This window comes from Coregonus lavaretus (assembly GCF_964263955.1).
Source record: "Coregonus lavaretus genome assembly, chromosome: 32".
In the NCBI taxonomy this organism is placed as follows: Eukaryota; Metazoa; Chordata; class Actinopteri; order Salmoniformes; family Salmonidae; genus Coregonus; species Coregonus lavaretus.
In genome coordinates, this window is record NC_140019.1 from 33,513,642 (window position 1) to 33,519,808 (window position 6,167).

Genomic DNA, 6,167 nt, shown 5'->3' on the forward strand with positions numbered 1-6,167 from the left:
GATGACACACACACACACTCCTCTCACCACCCAGGAGTATCCACTCTCCATGGCCTGGTCCTTGTCTGTGATCTCTCATTCATTAGGTCCATAGTGGGCTCCTGCAGGCACAGTGTTTCCTTGGTTGAATACCCCCAGTCCTGCTTCAGGGATGCCTGATGTCCTGACCTCCAGGCCGGACGGCAGGGTGAGTCTGGCCCTGTCAGGGGCTCCTAGAGGGGCAGGGATGTCAGGGACAAAGAGAGCAGGACCATGGAGCTCACACTCCTCCATGAAGAAAGACTTGCAGTCCTCACAGTCTGGGAGAGAGAAAGATAAATAGAATATGTTAAACGTCAGTTATCATGATGATGATGATGAAGACATGCAGAGAGGTAGAGAGAGAGAGAGATCAAGAGAGAGGAAAAGAACAAGAGGAACAAACAGGAATGATACATTTCTGGATAAGAGCGTCCGCTAAATGACCAGGCCATAAAATTAAGACACGGCACCCGAAAAATGCGGGTAGATTTAGGTATTGGCGGGTAAGAATGTCTATTTCACCAACCACATTGACTCTACAGTGTGAGCATTACATTCGCAAATAAAAATAGAGTCAAAAGTAAAGTATGAGCACATGTGCGAGTTGTGATTATTTCAGTGGTTGAGAGAGAGCGAAAGACTCACAGAGGTAGTGGTCATCTTTGGGGACCTCCTCTTCTGTGTAAGTGATTCTTGGTCTGTCTCTCAGGTTTCTGCCGCGCTTGTATGTGTTCAGCTCTGCTTTCTGCATTTTCAGACACTCTCTCTTAGACAGGCCTGGTACACACACACACACACGTAATAGAATGTATTACTCCAGAAACAGTCAATGTGCCTCATCTTTTCTCTCAGACCAAATAAAATCACAATATCAAACTAACAGTCTATTCCTGTCTGTCTCTGTTACCTGAGGTTGATGGTTTGGAGTACAACAAGGGAGCCCCTCTCTGAGTGACAGCTGGGGTGTCTGCCCCCCTTCCCTGAGTGGATCTCCCTGCCTCCTCTCCACTGGTGCTGGGGGTCACTTCACTCTGACCCTCCTGGAAAGAGACCAGAGGAGAGTTCAAACTGACCACTGGGTCTGTGTGTCATCATCACTTTACCTTTGTTTTGTAGCATCATTAATTAAAATATATTGTGTGTTGTGTTATGTGTATGACAGTAACACACACACCTTGTCTCCTAGCGCCTCCTGTCCTCCACTGTGTGTGTCTGCTGTGCTGCTGTCTCTGAGGAAGGCCACTTCTTCAGTCAGCACCTCCAGGAATGGCTGGGGTGGTTCTGTCCTCATATTACTGGGTCCTGCCTCCTCACTGCTGGGGGGCTGCTGAGGACCAAAGGAGGGGGGTTACAGAGTGTTATGACAAATATCACAATGATGACTAGACAGAGCTGTCAGCCCTCTTCATCTACAGCGTGGCAATTACATACAGCACATGATATACTGTGCTTTCAGAAAGTATTCACACCCCTTGACTTTTTCACCATTTTGTGGTGTTTTTTGGTCACTGGCCTACACACGATACCTCATAATGTCAACGTTTTTGAAAATGTTTACAAATTAACGAAGTCAATAATGTTTACAAATGTTTACAAATTAAAGAAGTCAATAAGTATTCAACAGTTTTCCTATGGCAAGCCTAAATAAGTTCAGGAGTAGAAATGTGCTTAACAACTTACATATTAAGTTGCATGGACTCACTCTGTGTTTAACATGATTTTTGAATGACTACCTCATCTCTGTACCCCACACATACAATTATCTGTAAGGTCCCTCAGTCGAGCAGTGTTCAACTACAAAGACCAGGGATGTTTTCCAATGCCTCGCAAAGAAGGGCACCTATTGGTAGATGGGTAAAAAAACTAAACAAAAAACAGACATTGAACATCCCTTTGCGCATGGTGAAGTTATTAATTACACTTTGGATGGTCTATCAATACACCAAGTCACTACAAAGATACAGGCATCCTTCCTAACTCAGTTGCTGGAGAGGAGGGAAACCCCTCAGGGATTTCACCATGAGGTCAATGGTGACTTTAAAACAGTTACAGTTTAATAGCTGTAATAGGAGAAAACTGAGGATGGACCAACAACACTGTACACTGAACAAAAATATAAACGCAACAAGTGTTGGTTCAATGTTTCATGAGCTGAAATAAAAGATCCCAGAAATGTTCTATATACACAAAAAGCTAATTTCTCTAAAATGTTTGGCACAAATTTGTTTACATCCCTCTTAGTGAACATTTCTCCTTTGCCAAGATAATACATCCACCTGACAAGTGTGGCATATCAAGAAGCTGATTAAACAACATGATCATTACACAGGTGCACCTTGTGCTGGGGACAATAAAAGGGCACTCTAAAATGTGCAGTTTTGTCACACAACACAATGACACAGATGTCTCAAGTTTTGAGGGAGCGTGCAATTGGCATGCTGACTGCAGGAATATCCACCAAAACCATTGCCAGATGCTAATGCCCTCTCAGGCCTACCCTTGGCTGCGCCCGTGCCCAGTCATGTGAAATCCATAGATTAGGGCCTAATCAATGTATTTAAATTGACTGATTTCTTTATATGAACTGTAGCTCAGCAAAATCTTTGAAATTGTTGTATGTTGCTTTCATATTTTATATTACTCCACAATACTAACCTAAATGACAGATTTAAAAATATTACAAAACATGCAACAAGGCACTAAAGTAATACTCCCAAAAATGTGGCAAAGAAATTAACTTTATGTCCTGAATACAAAGCATTATGTTTGGGGCAAACCCAACACAACACATCACTGAGTACCACTATCCATATTTTCAAGCATGGTGGTGGCTGCATCAGGTTATGGGTATACTTGTCATCGGCAAGGACTAGGGAGTTCTTTATGATAAAAATAAACAGAATAAAGCTAAGCACAGGCAAAATCCTAAAGGAAAACCATGTGCAGTCTGCTTTCCAACAGAGACAAATTCACCTTTCAGCAGGTCAATAGACTAAAACACAAGGCTAAATCTAAACTGGAGTTGCTTACCAAGACGACATTGAATGTTCCTGAGTGGCCTAGTTACAGTTTTGACTTAAATCGACTTGAAAAGGGCTTTCTAGCAATGATCAACAATCAACTTGATAGAGCTTGAAGAATTTTTTAAAGAATAATGTGCAAATATTGTCCAATCCAGGTGTGCAAAGCTCTTAAGAGACTCACAGCTGTAATCGTTGCCAAGGTGATTCTAACATGTGATTAATCAGGTGTGTGAATACTTATGTAAATAGAATATTTCTGTATTTCCTTTTCAATAAATTTGCTAACATTTCTAAAAACATGTTTTCACTTTGTCATTAAGGGATATTGTGTGTAGATGGGTGAGAAAAAAAATATATTGAATAAATTTTGAATTAAGGCTCTAACCCAATAAAATGTGGAATAAGTCCAGGGGTATGAATACTTTCTGAAGGCATCATCATTTAATTAATTGGTTCACACTTCATAGCTCCAGTCCTTGAGAGCACAAGTATCTGCTAGTGTAGTGCTGAAGAGAAACAAACCCCCCCCAGATGTATAATATGCACCTGTGAAGGTATTTTAAAAAACACTTACCTGTGCAGGTATTTAAAAAAAGATTTACCTGTACTGTAGGTGTGGCAGATTTGTAAAACTGAGAGACTCCCTGAGACGCTGCTGGTCTCCTGGTTGGGGGTCGGAAGCTCCGTGGTGCTGTGAGGACAGATTCATATAAGCCCTACCTGGCTACTAAGACTTCTTCTATTAGGGACGTCAAACGTTCAGTCTGCTGCACAGACCCTATGGACGCTCTAGTCTAAAGCGCCTGGTTAAATTGTGCTTAGGAATTATTTATTTTTTTATCTCTAAATGGTTAAACTAGTGAGATATCTGTGATTATTTTAAGAAATCTGTGAGCTTGCTTCATTTACTATCATCCTAACATAAGATATTGAATGATTTTGCCATATCTAATTAATGTATATTACACTACTTTCCATGAAGAGGACAGTATATGTTACTACTTTATACAACCACATCGAATTGGGGGGAATTACATGCCTTTTTTACCTCAGATTAGTGATGTTAGTATAAATATTTATAGTCAACACGATGACAAAAGATCAATTACTTAAAACAGATTAATATCTTTGGTTTTGTTATACGCACTGGGGTTCACTATCATTTTCTTTCTCAAATGGCACCAACAATTCGGAGCGGCCACACCAATTCAAAATCTAGATAGAAGCTAAAAGTTAAAAGTTCTCATCTAACCAACCATGTATTTTGGGGGGGTCATTTAGCAGACACTCTTATCCAGAGCGACCTCAACAGATTTTTCACCTAGTCTGCTTGGGGATTTGAACTGGCAACCTTTCAGTTATTGGCCCAACGCTCTTAACAGCTAGGCTACCTGCCAAGTTTCCGTGTGGCCTTTGAATAGTGTTCGTTTTAACAGTGCTACAACCCAAGCGTTTGCCCCTTTTTCTATTGATTACAGCGTGATATCGATGGAAGTGATTAACAAAAAAAGCATTGCGTTACACTTACCGTGTTGGCAAACCACTTTAATCAAAATGCAACACTTTAAAATGTAGCTAGCTGTCGTCTACAAATTATCTAACCAGTGATTCCCACGTTATTCCTAGATTCTGTGTGGTTTTTGAGCTGTTATTTTTAACAGGACGTGCAACCTCATCTCCCTGTGATAATCGATGAGTGATTGACAGAACAGTGTTGCGTTTCTCTTTCTGTTTTGGTGACCCCCATATCAAAATGAAACATTCTAAAATATAGCTGAATGTGTTCTGCAGGTTGTCTTCTAACCAGTGATGTAAAAATATCTCCAGCTCCATGTGGTTTTTGAGTTGTGGTAGTTTCCACAGAGCATATCTCCCTCCCCCCACCCCCCATATCGATGAGTAATTTATTGCCACTTGTCAAAACAACAGGGGTTTTGGTGCGTGTGCAGTGTATTAGCTGCTTGTTTAAAACAATACAAGTAACATGATTACTATTGTTGTAAATGTGTGTGTAGATAGTAAAGTTTATGTTTTCAATATATCACAAACTGTGTTTTGACATTGGGCCATTTCTCAATATGTCTTGTCAACAGGAAGCAGCAACAGCATCATTTTAAATTTAAGTTTTAGTAATATAAATGCTGAATGAGTCCAAAAACATGCTCTATTTAATTTATTTTCATGATATACCAGATATCAACAAAATGGGTTTGCCCTAAACGTAACACAGACCATTTCACTTATTTTAGCATACCTTCCACTCCTTTAGCCCTACCAGTCTACTAGCCTAGTGGTATCTGGGTAGGTCCTACCAGTCTACTAGCCTAGTGGTATCTGGGTAGGTCCTACCAGTCTACTAGCCTAGTGGTATCTGGGTAGGTCCTACCAGTCTACTAGCCTGGTGGTATCTGGGTAGGTCCTACCAGTCTACTAGCCTAGTGGTATCTGGGTAGGTCCTACCAGTCTACTAGCCTGGTGGTATCTGGGTAGGTCCTACCAGTCTACTAGCCTAGTGGTATCTGGGTAGGTCCTACCAGTCTACTAGCCTGGTGGTATCTGGGTAGGTTCTACCAGTCTACTAGCCTAGTGGTATCTGGGTAGGTCCTACCAGTCTACTAGCCTAGTGGTATCTGGGTAGGTCCTATCGTTCTACTAACACGATACTTCTTATAACATCCTAATTTACTACTACTGCTCTACCTGGTGGGCATCTCTCCAGTCGAGGGGTCCACTCATCCTCCTCGGAGTCGCTGGGTGCGAGAAGCGGAGCAGTGTTTACCATTTTAGGTCTGCCTCTCCTCATAAACGCAGGTACCGGGGAGTTCAGCCCTGAGGGACACATTAGCACACACAGTAGAGACACTCTGCTCTATACAACACACACAGTAGAGACATGGCGCAATACAGGAGTAAAAAATATATAATAATAATAGTGATGAATCTAAAATCACAGACAGAAGGGGTAAACCAGACACATCACAGGGGCTATAACGATGAAGCGTCTGTTTAGAACGTTCTCACCACCAAATATGGTAGTGAGAGGAAGTCCAGTCTAGAGGGAGAGGATTGAATTAGGTGAAACTGGGCCCACATTCTGCTCATTGTCTCATCGATGAAACATCT

At 41.5% G+C, this 6,167-nt stretch overlaps 1 pseudogene across 1 annotated transcript in view; it reads right to left on the reverse strand.

Annotated features, from left to right (window-relative positions):
* LOC311107254 (histone-lysine N-methyltransferase PRDM9-like) overlaps positions 1-5,780 on the reverse strand; it is a 38,787-nt pseudogene extending 33,007 nt beyond the window's left edge. The window contains exons 1-4 of the transcript in view: positions 5,745-5,780; positions 1,196-1,348; positions 929-1,061; positions 28-299 (exon numbers count right to left, since the gene is read on the reverse strand). The product of the transcript in view is annotated as a histone-lysine N-methyltransferase PRDM9-like (transcript). The remainder of the gene's footprint in view (positions 1-27; positions 300-928; positions 1,062-1,195; positions 1,349-5,744) is intronic.
* Positions 5,781-6,167: the final 387 nt, after the last annotated feature.